This window comes from Notolabrus celidotus, chromosome 1 (assembly GCF_009762535.1).
Source record: "Notolabrus celidotus isolate fNotCel1 chromosome 1, fNotCel1.pri, whole genome shotgun sequence".
NCBI classification, from domain to species: domain Eukaryota; kingdom Metazoa; phylum Chordata; class Actinopteri; order Labriformes; family Labridae; genus Notolabrus; species Notolabrus celidotus.
Window position 1 is genome coordinate 13,380,045 of NC_048272.1, and position 20,396 is coordinate 13,400,440.

General features: G+C 39.5%; 1 protein-coding gene across 5 annotated transcripts in view; it reads left to right on the forward strand.

Moving 5' to 3' along the window:
- The window catches only part of LOC117829752 (neurexophilin-4), a 165,675-nt gene that overhangs the window by 112,850 nt on the left and 32,429 nt on the right, over window positions 1-20,396 (forward strand). Inside the window, exon 1 of one of the 5 annotated variants that reach the window (XM_034707773.1) lies at window positions 20,057-20,121. The exons of the other annotated variants lie outside the window; for them this stretch is intronic. The gene's annotated coding sequence lies outside the window, so the exon portion shown is untranslated. Of the gene's footprint in view, window positions 1-20,056; window positions 20,122-20,396 lie in introns of those variants that run through there. 5 annotated transcript variants of the gene reach the window in all.

The window sequence follows — 20,396 nt, forward strand, 5'->3', positions numbered from 1 at the left end:
AGGGGGATGTTGTGTTTACTGTTACGCATGCTACTGGCTTTGGAGCTGCTTTTTTAGGGTTGGGTCCTCGAAAATTCTGAAAGTCATGACCTAAAGCAGAACTCAGCACCAATCAGGGTCAGCTTAGTTTTCAGTGATGCGTTTTGGAAGAGGTCTCCAATTACAAGCCTCAATGTTTTAAACCAGCGCTGTTTTCAGTGTAATCATTCACACCTTTAAGAGAAGACAACATGGAAATTTCTGCCATGACAAAATTTGATTTAAAACATTTCCATTTTTTATTTCGTATGTTTTTATTTTATTTCAAGCAAAACAATATGATTCAATCTAATGTAACAAAACATGCTTAAGTGTCCTTCACTTTGAAATCAGTGCCAGTTAGATAAGCTCACATAATTAAATTACACTGAGTCTAATATGCACTTGGGAGCTTTTCCAGTTAAGCTGTGAGTATTAAGTATCCTTGGCTTCAAAATGTCAAAAAATTATCACTATGAACAACTATATGGCAACAAAGTCCCTGAGTCATAGTTTGGTCCAAACCAAAAAATTAAATGATTTTTTTTTCATTGATTTAAGATGATTTTTATTTTTATTTTGCAGTGTGACCATCAGAGACGTTACCTCAACACTTTAGTCTGACTTTTTGGATTTTACTGGATGAAGCTTTTTTAATCAAAAGATAATAATGAAATAAAAAAGGACAAAATTATAGATTAACAAATATATTACAACCGTTTATCCAATTATTTTAAATATAAAAATGGGAAATAATTCAACATTTTGGGGAGAAGACATCAAACATATGTTCTCTGGGTTGCAGACTTATTCATTTGCTTTAACCAAACCAACAGATTAACAGATGTTAATATTTCACATTGCCTACACCTAGTGAAGATATTTTTGTTTAAGTACCTTGACATATTACCGGATTTTAGCAGCTTGAAGGGCTACTTTAAAGGGCAGGAAGTCACTTGTTATGATCAAGTCACCATGCAACTGATGTCTGAGCGGAGTTTCTTGGTGAACTATCTTAAAAGGCGTCTGACACCCTCAGCGTCACGTGCAGTACCAAAAAGGAAATGCAACTAACAGCTGATACCATAATCATTTGGAAGGATTGGATATATTTCAACCCATAATACTCAAATTTCCCATCTGCCTTAAATCCTCTCCCTTTGTTCCTCGCTATTCCTGAGGTGAAACTGTCCCTTTAAGCCACAGACCATATAACACATGGATGTAGTCTCAGTGATGTCTGCCATTTGAAGCTTATCGATGGTGGTCGCCATATTGGAAATGCTGACTCAGCCTGAATTCTGATTGATCTAGTGAGATTCACCCCTGTGCAGTGTGTGCAGATAGAGAAATTAACTAGTCAGACCAATATAGTTTTTTGTGTACTTTTTGTTGCAAAAATTGGCTTGTTTGAGTTGGTGTGTATGTTGCTCCCAGGGTTTTTGCAGCCAGATTCCAGTGGACACTTGAGGAACTGCAGTTTTTAGCACTTCTGCACTTGTATAATTTCTCAAGACTGTAGGATGTTGCTTTGTTATAACTCAGGAAGGTTCCTGAGTGCTTTCTTTCTTTTCTATAACATCAGTAACTGCTGCAAAAGGACAAAATAGCCATGAAACTATAGCATCGCACCAGGTGATGGATATACTTTTTTTTCCATCTTTGGTAGTTTGCAGTATTTTTACACGATTGAACCAGGTGACACCAAAAATGTCTGACTCATGTAAGTACAGTCAGATCTTCTGAGTACCACAGTTGTCTTTCGTGAGTCCTTGTAAACTGTCACATCCCTCATTGACCTCATACTGTTTTTTATTGAGGTCAAAGAAGCTATTTTGGACTTTTTTATCTCCCTCTTACTGTTTAGGTTTGTTTAGGTGAGTACCTGCTCACCATAATTTGTAAGAAAATATGGGGGAAAAATGAGCCAAACCAGCCATAACACAGCATTTCCTGGATGTACTTCAATCTAACCCATTGGCTGTCATCTAGCATCCATACAGCCTTTGCTAGCACCAATCAGCTTTGTGGGGCTTTCAGTTTATCCAGCAGCTAGCTGTGAAGGACTTAAGCCAACACTTCATTTACTCTGCGTGAAGGATATCATTTCAGTTATGAGACAAAGTCCAAGAGTAGATTGTAAGCTAGATATCTGTTGACAGGGATGAAAAGCAAGACAGCAAAATGATTGTTGGATCATTGCTGATTGGGGTTGGCATTGTAACCTTTTGCTCATCACACTGCTGCAGGACTGTTTTCCTGCACAAAATCAAAGCCTGCTGAAATACTAGTGGACGATAGACTACTATTCACATTAAAATCTATAAACAAGACACTCGCAAAACCCAAATCCAGTCCCACACCTACAGATTCTGCATTTTTACATAGAATTTCAAACACAGGTTAGATACATTTAAGAAATAAAAGACCAAATAAAGCTGCGTGATATATTATGAAATCAAAAATGTCACTGATCACAGAGAAAGCCAAGAGAGAAAATAGAGAGGAGTGTCCTTTTAGCTGCTCTGAGAGTCAAACAAGCCATAAGATCTTCACAGACGTGTAGCTGAGACCCTGTGCACAAACAGGCAGCGTCTCTTTGTCAGACTCGCTGGAGTTAAATGATCTATTGTCTCCCTCCATTCAGCCTTGCATTTCCACCTCCTGTGCAGCCAAACAGAGAAACTGAGGGATATTTTTTGCTAAATTCCTGCAGTCTAACTTCGTCTGCACTGCTTTAATTGGAATTTTATGCTCTCCTTTTCTCCCTTGTCTTAGCTGTTAGCACACTCTGTTATAAACGCCTTTTCAAATAGGACAAGGTGCTTGCAGTGAGAAAAAGGCAGGATTTAGTGAAAAATCAAGTTAATTTCTCTGTTTAATTTAACAAACTAGCCTCCAGCTGTCTGAAGAGTCTTGCTTTGGTTTGGATCGACTGCGTTGTGAATGCCAGATGGTGGGCTTTCACATAACTGCAAATAACACTGGCAATTGGTAGAAGCTCTTATGTTGGAAGGAAAAAATATGGAAATCAGAGAAGCAGAAGCAAACAACTTGAGTAAAACGGCCCCGCCTGTCTCGTCTGGGCTCTTGTGCTGTTCCAGAAAGCTCAAGTTAATATAAAATAGTAAACAGATTTATAAAGTAACAGTCAACAGCAGTGTTCAGATACAGGAAAACGCTTCAATTGGCTGTTTGTCCAGAGATGAACCACTTTTACTGTCTGATTGAAGATCTCTGAACTTTTTTTCTGTCATTCTGATGTCAGAGAAAGCAAATATGAGATCAACAAAAACATACTGTCATTATGACAGCAGAACTTCGACTATATAAAATTTGAAAAATGAGCAAAAAATTCCTATAGTGCTGAAACGGGAGCCTTGAAGTAGTTGCACAGATTGTGTTTGCATAGCTGTATGGTAACTTTGAATACCCTCCCAGATACACAAAGCCCTATCAGATTATTATTTTTTGGACAATGTATGGGAATGCTGATATTTGCAGAGGCTGGTTGCCAAGTCACGATAGCATCCAAATAAACTTGCATAAAAGCCAGAAACTGTGCTGCATAATGATAAGGCTGTCATATCATGCTGTTGATAAAGTTTGCATCTTTGAGAAGGTGTTAAAGTCATGCTTTAGCTGATGAATATAAAACCAGGCAGTAGCACTTGGGGGCATTTGTCAGATAAATCCAGCTGAAAGAGACGCTAAACCTCTTGTTTTCAAATTCTAAGCAAATCCAGTCATTAATCTTTTCTTGAAACCTTTCCTTTGACTTGATCTGTCACCCCCTCCCCAGCCTGACAAAATGTACCAGAGTTGAAACAAATGCAAACTTAAAGACAGAGGGAGAATATTTTAGGTCCTTAACACTGAGAGAAGATGAAGCAATTTTCAGAATCTGACCTGAGTGAATGTAGAGATGAGTGTGATGAATAATGAGTCTGTCAAACAATTAACACTCATCTTAATAGGATTTTAAAAACACATATAACACCATCTTATTTATATCACTTTAATCCTGATGTTCCACACACTTGCTTCAAATACAACAATGCTAAAGTAACACTTCTTCACTGCTTAAGGAAATGTAATAGCCAGAAGTTTCTGGAGGAGGTTTTGATTTGAATTACAAAACTGGAGATCCCTTGTTAACCAAAATGTTGCATTCTGGGTATTCTGGGTATAGACATTATCACTAAAAAGAGTGAGTGTGCACTTATGGACCTGTGCCATTTCTGAACTAAAAGAGCAATTGCTATAGGATGGAAAAAGTGAACAATCCCGGCATGATCCATAGATTAAAGATTGATCAGCATCTGTTGCGATAGAAAAAGTAACATCATAAAAGGAAAACTGCAAATTTTGGAAAACATTTGAGGAATCTTTTTGGAATTTCAAAACAGATACATAAGACATGGGCAGATTGATGTAATATTGTTCAGACTAGAGAAAGAAAAGTCCACGTGTATGTTAAATACACAACATCTGTTCTACGTTGTCTTGGTTTTGAATGCAATGTAAATATACAATATATGCAACTCTTTATTTTGTGTGAGACAGACCATTGTATCAACATATATTGTTGATTATAATTGGAAAACCCCAATTTAAAGAATACTGCAGCATTCCAGTTATAATCTGAGCTTCATGGCGGTCTCTAAAAAAATTGCGATTGAGGAAGAGATAAATAAACCATAGATAATATATATACATTTTTACTCCATACATGAGAGGACATAAATCTTAAACATACATTACGTACATACATTACCAACAGTATACACACACACACACACACACACACACACACACACACACACACACACACACACACACACACACACACACACACACACACAAAATAAATAAAAGAAAGAAGACTACCACAAAAAAAAACAGAAGGACGACAGAGGTTGGGGGCATCAATAAATACTTAAAGCATGCTTGAAGTTCATTTAAAGTGTAAATTCATGTTGATATGGCTGGATATAAAAATAACCATAACAATCATGGAACTAATATCATATTTACTCTGGTAAGGAGTTGAAGAAGGATCTAACTGTATCCCACAATCCATTTAATCCCTGATCGAGATGTATTAGTGTGGCAGCAGCTCGTTCCTTCCCGATAAGGTCTACAAACTCTTTTAACCAGCTGCAGACACTAAAACAGGTTGGAGTTTGAATCTTCCAGCTCAAAACAATTCTCTGTTTAGCAGCTAGACAACCCAATGTTACAAATGTCATCTGTGTCAAAGATAACCCCTCTATTTTTTCAGCTAATATTCATAAGGAAAAACATTTTGGAACAACAACAACATGAAGGATCTCTGTGAGGGCATTTGTCACAGCTGACCAGAAGGAGTTCAATGTAGGGCATTTCCATAGACAATGTATAAGGGTGCCTCTTTTACCACAGCCATGCCAGCATCTGTCTGAAATGGATTAATTCATTGTTTTGCATTTAACAGGGGTGATATACGTCCTGTGCAAGATTTTCATCTGAATAATTCTATAACGTACACATTTTGATATTATTGAGGTATTCCATATTCTTTGCCAGCTACTTGTGGAAAGAGAGATAAATAAACCATAGAAAAAGTGTCCAATCTAGCACACAACCAGAGAGGTAACGGCTCATTATTTAGTCCAACACACACACTCTCTTTGTCTCTCTTACACACACAACCGTTCTTTTTATCATGCTGCGTTTGATACATACACACCAGACACACATTAAATAGGGCTGTCCATTGTTCTGAAACAATATTTTAGTGAAAGTCACGTATCTCAGCCAATAATTTTGTGTTTGCTATTTTCCATAAACACATAAAGCTTAACCTGGTGGGGCAAAAACTGTATTCACACACCTCACCACGCGGAGCTTAGACTCCTCCTTATGGAACCTGAGCTCTGGAGTCTCACACGACTCAAACCTTGAATACTGCAGTGGGGTCTCCCTACTGCATCTGTGCAGAAAGCAGTCATTAGAAGTTAGTTTTACGCTGACTGTTACTTTCTGTTATTTCACCATAAAGGATACCAGGGAGAACTTGTGGAGTTCCCCTGTACCAGATCAGACACTTTACATAAGTTCACCAGTGGTGCAGAGGAATATTCTGCAGAAGTGGATCAAGAAAACTACAGTTATTAGTAATTGTGTCCCTCTCTGAGTGACCTTTAGATGGCACTGTGTTGTTCATGCCCAGGCAATTAATGAAATGCTCTAAAATACAATGTTCCTCTAGTCAGTAAATAATAAAGTAAGAGCTGTTTGTAAAAACTATAGACCAGCTTCAGTACAGGGTCAGAATGAAACGAGCATGAGGTCAAGGTCACATGACTGCACTAATTTCTGCATAGTGGAAACCTGCACCATATTGAGAAAATATTACAAAAACTCCATCTTTTTATTGTCAGAGAGCCAGAAGAAAAGGTGAAAATGAAACATTTTCTTTAGGTGAAAACAATCCTTCAGGTCCTGTAGAAACAAAAACAGAAAGAGGAATAATCCCTCTACAGCACAACACAGCTTAAAGACGAGCACAAAGTATCCCCGACCTTGTGTTCAAAACTTAGTTCCTGTACGTCAGTTGAAACGCGGTCAGACCGAGACAGAAGCAGAACTCTGGGCTCTACATCAGACCATGCCACCCAGCTTTACTGCCAGAATCATCTTGAGAAGAAGGTCTGTGCACAGCTGCTGCTTCAACCCCAGGAGGTTCTCACATCTCACGGCCTGATACATCCACTAGTCTCTGACACGGCTCTCTATGCAACTGCCAGCCTGGGATACGGAGAAAGATTGGAAAATGTCTGAGGTTTTAGTGGGCTGATGTAGTTTTTGTATCTCCTTTTCCTTTTAGACCTCCTCTATTTGCTGTTTCTGTCTTTCTGTCTCCCTCTTTTCCTCAAGTAAGGGGGAGGAGGGTGACAGCAGAGCAGGAAAAGCACATATGGAGGTCCAGGTCAAAATAACCACACCTGATCTGACCTGAACTGAGCTCTCCTCACACTGCAAAACGCACACTCACACAGCATCTTAATGAATCCCTGTCTACCTCAATGGATGGGCAGCCATTATAACAACAGTACTGAGTATGACTCACCAAGCTCTATGGAGCGACTATGGAAAATTGCTGCCTGAGAGGAGTTGTGGGGGGCAAAAAAAGGGAATGTCTGAGGAGACGATAACGCCTGAAAAGGAATCAATTTGAGAATATTACTCGTAATCTGTTTGCTGCAAAGATATGTGACACAGACGTGCATGCTCAGAATAAAATGAATTATCCCCAAGCACAGGCTTAAACACAGAATGCAGGCGAGAGGTAAAACAGGGTAAAATGCAGAGAACACAAGTATCCGATTCCTCATGTTGTCAAGGCTAGAGTGTGATAGACAAAGAGCTTATCTATAACACAGCAATTACTGCTGAGGTATTACATGCGTGAGGAAGAGAGGAGGGAGAATGAACACTTAACTGATGCAGATAAACATTACAGCTGGGTGTGTCATGGCCCTTTAACACTGTGCACTAACAGGGCACACATCTGCCACAGTACCATGTCCGAAACAGAGCAGGAGAGCACGACTTCATCCATAGTGTTACCTTTAAAATGTGAATTTTGAATCAAAGTGAGCACATTTTGAGTATTTTATCGTCTTGTTGTTTTCTGCAGTAGAAGTTTACAGGCAGCAGAGCTGGGTATCAAACCTCATTACTTACATCTAAAATGTACCCGTGTTGTAGTCAAGTCCCTAAACCTTCAGAGTTGAGCTTTGAGTCCAAATTAAGTTCCCATAACCTGAGTTTAGATGCACAACATTCCTCTCTTAATGGGGAGCCAACTCAGCGATCCTGCTGCAGCTGGATCCCTGTAGGTGTCCAATTCACTCAAACAAACACCTGCCACCCAATTGATATTAATCAGACTTTAACAAACATCTTGGACCCAGTGGTAGAGTCGTTTTAGTCGCCAACATTACAGTCAGCTTACTAACAGTAACGTAATCAACAGTCAAAGCAGGCTAACTTTAGCATCTCACTTTCTTTTCTGGTTGAATTCTGGGCAGAAGTCTGTTAAAGTTTGTGGTTGTCTCCATCTTCTCTCCAATGGTTCTATCACATGTTGCACACATTGCACTGCTCTTGCTGCATTTACTGTCACATCTTTGGAAACACAGTGCAAGATTTGTTGTGCTTCTTTCAACATCATGGCAGTAACTCTTCTGAACTAGACAGCATAGGAACACATATGAAGGTGAACACACATGCCAAAATTATCAAGAACTTTTACTAAAAAAAAGCAAAAATTAAAATAAAATCTCTAAAATGTGTAGATCCGAGTTCCTTGGCTTTTCATGCAGTGCATCTTTCAAGTCCTTATACAGTCAATGAGCAAGTCTGAGTCATCAGTGCTCAAGTCCAAGTGGATTTAGAAGTCCTAAAAATCAGGGTTCGAGTTGGATGTTGGTCTTAGTCATGAAATGGAGTAAGACAACACTGATATGTACTTTTGTATATTATCACTGACAGCTCATATCTATGATCTTGTTCATCTAAGTGTGATCAGAACAATCTTGATGACTTTCTTTTCCTGACTCCAGATTTAGAACGTTCTGAAGTGACTCATTTCCCAGTTGTTAATCAGAAATTTAACTGACTGTGGGATTGGACCACACAGGCCAACTTTCTTCTTGTTTTCATTAGTGAGCCTTGCCATGAAAGAGTAACAAGTTCTCCCTCCTTGGACCACTTTTGGTAAGAACTGACCTCTGCAGACCAGGAACACCCCGCACAAGATGCAGTTTTGGAGATGATCTGACTCCAGCCATCTTAGTCTGGTCCTTGTCAAAGTACCCACTGACAGGTGTCATTGTAGAGAGATTATCCACAATCTAGGAGTCCAATTCAACAGCAGCCCATAATTTCAGCACCATGTCAATAACATCATCAAAACTGCCTTCTTCCACCTCAAAAACATCACCCGTCTCCGCCGATCACTCTCCTTCTCTGCTGCTGAGGCTCTGATTCATGTCTTCACCACACCCAGAATCCACTGCTGCAATAGCATTTTATATGCTTCATCATCCAAAGTCCTCAATAAACTCCAGTACATCCAAGATTCTGCTGCTCACTTGCCCACACACTCCTGCCTGCTCCCTTGACCTTCAAAGCCCTCCATAACAAAAACCCATTCCCACCTCACTGACCTGCTCCACCCCCACACTCCTGCCCGCTGTCTCTGCTCTTCCAATGCCAACCTTGTTTCTTCAGCACTGAACCTTGGGGGACAGGGCCCTCCTCATTACTGCCCCCTCCCTCTAGAAGTGTATCCCCAAACACTTCCAAGACTGTACTGTAGTATTTTGAAAAGTGCTACATAAATAAAATGTATAATTATTATCGCCATTATCAATGATATTCACTTCGACCATCAGTGGTCATGATGTTATTGCTGCTTGGTGTACATATGATCAACATTATACCTGCTATACACAGTTTGGACTTTTTAGCATCTAGATAACACCAGCCTCAGAAAGCAGCCAACACAGCTGTAGAATATAAAGCTTTGTTCAAATATTAAATATTTGAGGACTTTGAATTCATGTTTGATGCTGAAGTTATTATTCGAAATAAGTTCTGTAAGTGTCCTGATATTTGGATGTTATCAAGCCTTGAATTTAAAAATGTAAAAGCTGAAAGTTATTGCTAATCAAAACATTGAGCCTTTAATGTGAGAGGCAGTGTACTTTGTTTGTTTTCTTCTATAATGTATTCAACTGTTAGTTTGCCTGGATCTCCACTGGGGTTCTGTTGTTGTCGTCCTCTTTTGCATGACTTAATAAATAAAGCAGCAGAGGGAGGGTCCGGGTGTGAAGTGGTCAGCCCTACTTTGGATTTCTCCGCTGGTGTTGCTCCACTTTGAGACATCCCCTGTCAACGTCGTGATGTGAGAAGTGTGTTAATCTCCCCCTCCCTCTGTCTTTCTCTTTCCCTCTCGTTTCCTGGCTGTGAGGAGCCGACTCGAGCTTTGGAAAATAAATCTCATCAGGATGGACGCTTGGCTCCTGATGATGGGCACTGTGTTGGTTTCATACATGCATGATGAGCAGCTCAGCTCTCGGCGGGGGGAACACCAGTCGTGGCATCACGCCGCTGCCCTGTTGGTCAATGTGTTGCCTCGTCTCAGACTCCCCGGGGAAAAAACACACGCTGGGCTTCATGCTCTTGCTATTTGATATAGCAGTGTGTATTCTGATGTGTTCATGTGTGTTTACTGATGCGAGAGACAGACATGTGAACTCAGCACGGGCTCACACTGAGCGCTGAAACCTTGCAGAATCTTAAAAAAAGAAGACAGATTGTGTGTGTAAGTGTGTTGCTGTTTACATGCACTACTTGTAATAACCTATATACACTGTAGGTGCACTCTGTAGGCGTTTTTTCTTCTCCACACAGTCACTCAATAGTTGTATATTTTTGTGGGGCACATTGTAAGAAGGTATAAGACAGCCTTGGATTAACACAACATCTTTTGATTAATAGTGACACACCTGGGGGAGATATATAGAACAGGATTTTGTGCATGTAATGAAATATTAATGTGTAATTCGAGCGACACCAAATATCATAACTCATGGTGCAGACGGCAGAGAATGCTCAGGGTCAGGGCGGTGTGAGGACCCTGCCACAGATGGGTCCATGAAGGAGGGATTAGTTTTTATCATTTTTTAATATCTCCAGCAGGCTTTGTAATGCATTAATTCAGACATGCATTGAATTTATTGGAGAAATGGAGGCAGGGTGAGAGGGGGGAAAAAACGACATAGGTAACCCAGCAAGAATTGTGACCCCGATGGTAAGCCTCAGCGTGCAATCATGCTGTCTTAATAAATAAAAGATCCTTCAGAAATCCTCTGGACGTACAGGGATCTCCAGGATTTGCTGTTGTTGTCTTTTAAGAAGACATGTAATAATGGAGCCTTGTTTGCATTCTTGTTTGTCCTTCCAGGATTTGCAGAGCTACATGGGATGTATTATTGAGATGAAAGCAGGAAAATATGCTTCTACAAGCTGTTATTCCGTCGGATTTGTTTTCTGCAGACTGTTCTCCCTCAACAGAACTTTCTTTATATATTGTTTCCTGAACTGGAGCTTAATGGAGAGCGGTCAGGAGATTTCTGCCGAGCGTCGAGCACTCTGCAGAACCATTTGGTCACAGATCCCTAGCACTCCTCTCAGTCTATTCCTCAGTCTTTCTCTCCCGCTGTCTTTCATCTTACACCTCTCTCACCTGCCACCTGCCTGTCAAAACCTTCACAATCAAGCCTCTATCTTTCTCCGCATCGCCCCATTTCTACTCTTGCAGGCTCTTTCCGCTTCCTCCACCGGTCATGCCCAGCCTGCAACTACTTTGCTAGTGTGTCTGATTAAAATGTAGCCCTGGAAGAAGTAAAATATGTGAGGAGAATTTCAGAGTTTCAGCGTTCAGTTCCTCGTGCTCCGGTGGAGACAAGACTTGTGTTTTTTATATTTTTCCTCCTCCTTCCTCTCCCGGTGCTTTCTGGCTCCAGTCACCATGTTTCTCTCTGGGTGTTTCTGGATCAAGACATGGCAGTTCTTGCTGCTGAATTATATAAAATCTGTGCTTGGTTTTTTAGTTAATTAGCCGGAGCATGAAGAAGCAGGGGGTGGGATGAGGAGATTGATGGCATGAGGGGGAGTGATGGTGTGTGCGGAAGCAGCCAGGGTAGACTTTCCCTCCTTCAACTTGGTCCAACTTGGCCCATAGGGGGTCAGTTGGAAAGGAGTCTAGGTCAGGTCTGAGGACGGAGAGGATGGAGAGTGAGCTGAACTCGAGGCTGAGCGGGTAAATGTAACATCACAAAATTATCTCACTTTTAAGCTGCCCTCACATTGGAAAATTGTGTTATACCCATCACACAGAGCTGAACTATCAGGGGTGTCTTAGAGGACCTTTATGCCTTTGATGTTATTACAGAATCTGAACAAGGGGATTTTACACTGAAGGGCTGTAGCTGTCAGTCAGGGGGATGCTAACGTGTAGAAACGGTCCACAAATTGTGTTTTCACACGTTGCTTTGTCATGGCTCTCTCAGCAGTTTCCTTTGGGGGGGTTGAGGAGCTGTGGTGCATTTCACCAGCTCGGTGTAAGAGCTGTCTTAATTTAGGGTGCAAAGTCCTCACTGAACCATCCGATGACACTTGCTAGCTTGTAACTTAAGATGTGTGTATATTTAGCTGCACCGCAAGGATTTAAGGTTTATCTTAATAAATGGAGCCTAACACCCACACAAGCCAAATTACTAGATATGCCGTTTTCTCTTCCTCTGGCCATAAATGAAAAGCTCTGTTATAACCTGGGTGTTTGTTAAAGTGATGACTCCCTTTTTGTGTCTGAACAGGCTAAAAAAAAGGTAAAATATGGCGATACATTATGATAAGGCGATAATTAATCTACAGTTAGTGTGAAACAGGGACGAGTCCAGACTCTTTTGGGTGGTGTGGCTGACTCATGCAAGGCTTTTTAAAAAGTCTCTACAATTTGAAAAAGGTACTTTCAAGGCTAATGGGAGAATTAGCATTACTATAACCGATTCCATAAGCACGTCAAGTCAAAGTCAAGTCAAACTTTATTTATGTAGCACATTTCATACACAAGGCAACACAATGCGCTTCACAATTATAACACATAACATTTCAAAGAAAATCAAGTTTACAAAATACAGAGCATACATACATTTCTCAAGGTTGATGCGCTCACACACACATGCACACAAACTAAAAGCTGAAGCGTAGACTGATGAAAAAATAGGTTTTTAAGCCTCCTTTTAAAAGTGCTCAGTGATACAGTCCTTCTCAAGTACTCAGGCAGGGTGTTCCTTCTTCTTGGGGCATGAATACTGAAAGCAGCCTCACCTGCTTTGGGGTTTCTTCATGGGTTTCTTGGACCCAGCTAGACCTGAGAGTTCTAGCTGAGGTGTAACTGATAAACATGTTTTGTCTAAGAGCTAAGCCAGTTAGAGCTTTGTACACTAGTAGGATCATTTTAAAATCAATCCTAGCTTGGACTGGATGCCAGTGAAGACATCTAAAGACAGGTTTTTTGTTCTTGTGAGAACTTGTGTGGCTGCATTTTGAATTAGTTGTAGTCTCTGGATAGTTGATTTTTGGGAGGCCGATGAATAGACCATTACATTAGTCTAGTCTACTTGATATAAATGCATGCATTAGTTTTTCAGCATCTAATTGTGAAATTAATTTGAGCTGGCTAAAGACAGAGAACTGAGATAAGTTGCAATTGTATGTCTTTGAATTTTTGGGCTTCTTGACACCATCACTGAGACTACAGACTGTATGTCTCATACAGTCTATGACCCAGACCAGGAATTGTTCAAATGGGTTGTTTTAAAATGGATAAGCAAATAAGACCAAAACTTTCCTTCAGATAAAAGAGTCCTCCTGTGTTGAATAAGATAAAGCCTTAAGGCTGTTTTTCAGTAAATGTTGATAATGGGTATTAAGCAGTCCCTTAGAATAACTTCCCCTTCCTCCAATCCTTAATTAATATCCAGAACAAGCTAGCAGCAACATTTCAGCACTTTTCAGTAAAAGTCAGTGAATGAAACTTGAGGTTCTGACCCATATTCAGTCCCTGGCCTTGACACAGATAATTGGAACGACAGTCCTTGTCACTCACAGCTGGATCACACATGCTCAAATCCAAAATGAAAAGACCTTCCTCTCCGTGTGCCATTATGTGGTCAGAACAGCACAGATGGAAACCAGTTTTCTGAGGCCTGAGTTCACTTTGCTCACCAGATGTCACCCTCCCCTTGGCAAACTCTTGGACTGGTCCCCGACCTGCATGTAGCGACATGACCAGCCAGTGACAGAGACATAATGTGGCACCTAGAGAAACAGCCAGACAGAGTATGAGGGCTTGGAAGTGACAGACAGAGACAGACAGACAGACGGAGAAAAATGACACATATGTTTCACGGCGAGGGGCCGGACGTCTCACTGCAGAGAGCTAAGTGCCTGTATGTTCAGCTGAGGAGACGGTGGATAATGTAATGCAGAGTAAACAAAGAGGGCAACAGACCAGTGAATGCTGATGAAACTGTCTCCATGACTTTAGGTAGAAAAGGTGTCCACTGTGTTACCTTAAACTGTCCCTGTCAGTGGCTGTGGTGAAAGATGTTGCATGAGTAACAGCGTGAAGTTAAACTAACTACAGTTTAGGGATGAGTAGACCGATCGCTTCAATGACTTAAGTTAATTTGCAAACTCTGTGATCCATTTGACTCTCCCTGTTCACTCGACAGGACTGTACAGTCTTCATTTCTCTCATTCTCTCTTGGAAACAAGCTTCTCTACAACCTGCAGCCTCTTCAACACAGTTTTCAGAGATTTCTTTTTTCAAAAATCATGCTACAGAAAACAGATCTACTGTGGAAATTTAACATTTTCTATTTTATTTGTAGGAAAGAATTTACATTCAAAGATAACTTTTTTATATTACGTAGGTATTACATTTGAAGATGGTATTTTATATTAATATTTGACATGAGACACGGTTACTTTGTGTTATCAAACTTTCATCTGCTGACAGTGACTGACAAATGTTGCACTCATGTGTTTCAATAGCTGAGGTCAACAAACCATGTACATTTGTTAACATTGGTATCACAAAAAAGAGCAAAACTTTAAACCACAGCTTTCTCACTAAGGCCTCTCTTAACATGAAGGCATTTCTCACATCAGTTAGATAAACAAGCAAACAAATACACTGAAAGAGTTGTGTGCTACTTATGACTTTTTGCAGTGTTGTTACACTTTGGCAGCTTAAAAACTCTACAAATGTCAGCATGTCTGTTTGGAAGCTAAAAGCTGCTTATGCTCCCCTATATTGTACTTAACAACCCTATCTGTCGTTAGCTTGTTAGCTAGAGCTCAGATGCCAGTGAAATGATAACACATGGCCAACGCTAACTTATGATATCATGTCTAGGGCTTTCCAAAAGCTTTTTTTCTTATTCTTATTATTCTTCTTGATTGACCCAGCACTTGGTACTTTGATAATTATTGTGGTGATGACAAGTTAATTGTTGATGATGATAATGGTTTTAAATTGTTTGGTTGCTTCATTGTAGATGTTCCTTATTTTACTAAAATAAAAATAAAAAATATTCCTTATTTCCTTTTGTGCATTGCCTTTACACTGATAAGCAGTACCTGCATCCAAATGGACTTGAAGCCCTGTGTTACTCTTACTGAACTTGTTTCCTCTTGTCTAGATCTTTGCTTGTGTTGTTTTTGTTCTTGTATGTACGTCGCTTTGGATAAAAGCATCTGCTAAATGACATTTTAAAATTGTAAAATATCCCCATTAGCTTACCCAACTGGGTTGCTAGTCCTGCTGGTTTGTGTATTTTTCTATTGCTAGCAAATGACACTAAGGTGATAAAACGGCTGTGGTGGTGCTCTTGAATTTCATCTAGCCCAACTATAGGCATTGCAGTGGTGTTTCTTATTTTTATTGAAATGCTTTATACAACTGGAATTTGCAGTTAATGTCTCCTACTAATAAGTTATAGCATGCTATGAATGCTAAATTAAAGTGGCGACAAGGCAAAATTAACACTGGCTAAACCCAGTAAGTTAGCATTGACCATGTTGCCTTGCTAGTGTTAGCATGAAGTGCAGAGAACCAGCTGTGAGGCCTCAGAAAGCTGCTGGTATCTTTTTTTAGTGCTCCCCTCTTCTACTTTCTGTTATCTTCAGTGTTATCCTAACTCTTCTTGTTTTCTAGGTGTTCATTTCCTTCATATTTTTTCTCTGTCACTGTGCAGTTAGATATTTTCTTGTAGTTGAGATAAGGAGCCCAGTGTGAGCTCATGTCTTGCTACATCAGACAGCGGTGTACTGAGAGGCCGGCATTGTGTCCTGATGGCCTGCTGAGCCACATAAATCAAACACATGCAACCACAAGGACAGAAAGAAAGAAAGAGATTAAAAAAGGATATCCAGGAGAGATTGACTACCCTGTTGCCTTGTAAAATAGAACTGTTAAAAAAAACATACCACTGTATGCGTGGCCTAGTATGAAGGCTCGCTGTGTAGACCTTGAATGAGTAAACCATGACTTCAAGAGTGACACACCCACAATTTATGGCTCAGTTTACCGTCCTGACATCATTCTTGAGATTCATTTGAAGATTTAACCTCAGAGTGATATTAAAAAAATGATGTGTCCACAAATTTTGCTCCTGCATGATCATGTGCCTCAAGGTTTATCACATCTTAGAAAATCTCATCAGACAAAGCAATTTGTATTTAACTGCATGTGCGTTATTTGGAGATTGCCACATCAACTAAAGAGAGATTAAAATGAGATTTAGAAATGAATGTAGTTGATAAATGTTTTCTGTCATTTTCTCTGAAGTTTAATCCGTGGGGTCAAAGCTCCAACAAGCCCCCCCCCTCCCCCACGTGTCACCCATATCAATTCTATAATTCACATTCCTCCCCTGTTGTTTTTTTTGCATTTCTCTATCACCTACTCCATTTTTTATTATTTTATACAGGGCGTGGATTAAAAAAAGGCTTAACTATTGTGTTTTGAACAGTCTTAAATCTGACTGTTTGTGCTCATCCCACCAGCAAAAACACCTCTGTTTGCGTCTTTGTGCTCATTTTCCTCCACAATGATTTCTATTCTGGTAAGGATTGATTTTCATCCCTGATAACAAATGTGCTTTGTTGAGATATCAACACACCCTCCCATTTTCATTTACCACATGAGATGTAGCAAAGATTGGATTCTGCTGCCAAATGGTGTAGTTAATGATTTCATTCTTGTTCTTCATTGAGATATCAAACCCCAACGTCTCTTTTTTATTGCAGTAAAGGAGATTACAATCTGTTGTCAAATAATTCCATACTTGTTTTGTAGATCAGACTGAAAGTCATGTTAGATAAAGACATGTCAATCCTTTAAGACCCAGATGTTTCCCACATGTACGTGTTGTTGTGAATTTGTTTTGGACAAGCTGCTTGAATTTTATTTTTGTGTTGTTAACATCAGGACAAAATGGAAACTTATTTGGTTGCTTCTTGAATGACACAATCCTGACTAGGGATGTATGCATTTAGACCACACAATTGAACATAGTTGCTCTCACTAATTGTCACCGGAACCACTAGTTGTCAAATGACTTATTAATATTACCATTATTGTTATCCATTATTAGTTGTTTGAATTGAATTGTATTATTGTAAACATCAGGATCATTAATTTATATGTAAAGCAGTTACAGATTTCATTTTATCTTACAAGTAAACTTTAATTTGTTCTTGGGCACTGTAGAGCTAGATGTGTTCTATTTTTTAAAGTTTTTTATTATGTCTGAATAATTCAATTATTGAATGATTATAAGCATTAGCCCTTAGAAGTTTCTGTCCATTATAAACCTGAATAACTTTTCAAATTGGTCAATATTTTAAAACAGACTCGCTGCATGAATCAGCTAAAGCTCTGGTGAGGAACTTACAGTTCTCCTCAGGATGTCATGTACAAGTGCAAGTTATGTTTCCTGGTAAATAAATTTCATCTTTCCTTTTTTAAACTGTCTTACGTGCAGCTTAGAATTAATAATTTGGATGAAAATTTTCTGATAATGTTCTGGTCTGACACACCCAGGGAGAAGAGTGACAGTCATCAGTACTAACTACATTCTTTTTTTTAATCTGATTTTTTCGTTTTCCTTTACGGGTCGTAAAGAGTCCTCGGTAACAGTTTCAGTCTGTATCATTACCAACTAAACACTTCACACAGGAGACATGGGAGAATACATTTGTAGTGCTATTTGAGTTTAGATAAAATTAGCTTGTCATCATCATAAGTGGTATCACTAATGCTATGCAGTGGCTTGCTCAGCAGACAGTTTATCACTTCTATTTGTCATCAATTCAAATTTAGTCCTCTGTTTCTCAGTTTATTTTGTTCCCCTGATGTGCCCCATGAAGGAGTGTTTGTGAATAAAATGATATACTTTTCCATTTGTAGCATGTTGATAAAAAGGGAGGTTATTTCTGTCCAAATAGATAAATAAATTCAATTTCCACAAGACTGTGGTTCACTTTTGCTTGACATCAGTGTTGCTACTCAGACGTGCAGGAGCAGTATCATTTATAACATTTGTTTGTTCAAGCAAGCAGAGGAGCTTTTGTGCCATAGTTATTGATGGTTATTGAAGAGTTTCACAGTGCATTTATAAGGTCTTATTCTCGATCTGCTCAGACGGAGGTTAGTTCAAGGCTCAGAACCAAACTAAGTATTTTCAAAAGTTAGATCACTCCCAGATTTATCCATTTTAACTTAATGTCAGAAGAAGAGGTTGAGGTTATGCAACAGCAGCAGAATCCACTATAAAATAAAACAGAACTCCACTCTTGATTTTCTTTTGGAGAGTTCACATAAAACTATTTCAGGGTGGTTTTTACAGTAGCTTGCACAAACAATGGCATGCACTTAATTCTTGTGCCTCTTCTTTTTTACTTTGCATAGTTGTAGATAATTCTATCAACATCAAGAGGGCTCCATTTCAGTGTATCTTTAAATAACTAGGAAAGTGTTGTGGTCCAGTTGGCCTGTACTAAGCTCCACAAAGACCACTGACAAACTCTAAATCTAGAGCCAAATCCACTGACATCATCAGAAAAGCTCTGTCGTCATTCTGGATCTGTTTGGAAAACAACAGAGGGTTGAGGTGAGATGCTGAAGCCAGAAAAATGAATCATGGTCTTCATTTGTCATTTCTTAATCTGAAACTCTGGTGCTAGAAATCTCCCTAAAGTTGTGTGCTCTTTACTTCCCTTGACTTTTTAACTTTATGCTTCTCTATAGTTTTCCTCCATTATTTAAGAGGGAAATATACATTAAAGTGCTTGTTTACAGTCAAAATACAGGTTCCGATTAGAACTGGGTGCATTATTATTAATGAAGAACTTTAAAACTTATCAACAGTATATCATCTCAATGGTACCAGAAAGCCAATTTTCGAGCATTTGGTATTTTCATGTAGCAAGCTTGGTATATATATATATATATCTGTATTTCTATCATTCAGCTCAGGTCTGAGGCACCTCGGCAGCAAATATCTTAAAACCTGAGCACATAATACCAAATTTTTTGCATTTCTTAATCCAATTAGGAGCAGGTAGAAAATACCTGAGGGGATGTGGGTGAATGGAAACAAATTGAAACATCATAAGTTCTTAAAATCTTTCTAAAAGGTGTATTTTTTTAATTAAACAAGTGACAATAAATTTGAGACATGGGTTATTTGGATGTTTTTTTGTGGACAAAAATGAAAATAGGTGATTTAGCAACACAACTTATGGTATAGTTTATAGAATATCTCCTCTTTCATGCAAGGAGTAGTATAGACTGAAATCTTACTGCTGGAAGTTCCTGTTGTCTTTCCTGAAAGCTCCACAGTGAAAGATGTATAATGTCATTACTGATTCAGTCAGCAGAGGGAGATGTCAGAAGAATGGAGGGAGTACGGAAAGAGGAGGAGGGAGTACAGAAAGAGGAGGAGGGTGTAAAAAAACCTCTGCCAAAATTAAAAAATGCCACAAAATGAAATAAAGATGAGTGCTCCGGTGAGCCACAGACTGAATATAAAAGACAATCCTGTGAAATATACATGGCTGCTGGGAAAGTGGAGCTGAATGCTAAGCTCCAGACTCTACCTGTAACTCACAATATGGGGCCCTGATCCTGAGCCCGCTGATCAGCCCCCAACATTTAGGGATCAAACCAACCGCTGAGATTTGTCCAACGGAGCGGCTCCCTGCTCACCTAGGCAACAAGAGACAGCGAGACATGTAAGGGAAGAAACCATCGCTCATATTTAATAGGATTTGGTGTTATTTTTCCCTGTCTGTAATGCCTTTATTATTGCAGATTGGCTTAGCAGTGAAAGCTATTGATTGTGAGCCAGAGCCCCAACTGGGACTGAAGCAAAGAAGACAGAGATGGAGGGTGTGGGCTGATACCAGCAGGTGATTTGTGTGCATTTTTTTAAAAAAATATGTTTTTTCCCCCGCCAAGTAAGGTGTTATTTTCCAGCATACTTGACTCAAACGAGCACGGTGCATTTATTTATTTCCAAAAAATCAAAGCGACTGCACTTCAGTTGCTGACAAACTACCTCTGGGACTTTTTTATAACAAGACCTGGGACATTGAGACAATCAAACAAGAACAATTGGTGTGTGGTGCATGTAACAATATAACTAAAGAATTTTAGAGAAAACAAAATGCAATCTCATCCAAAA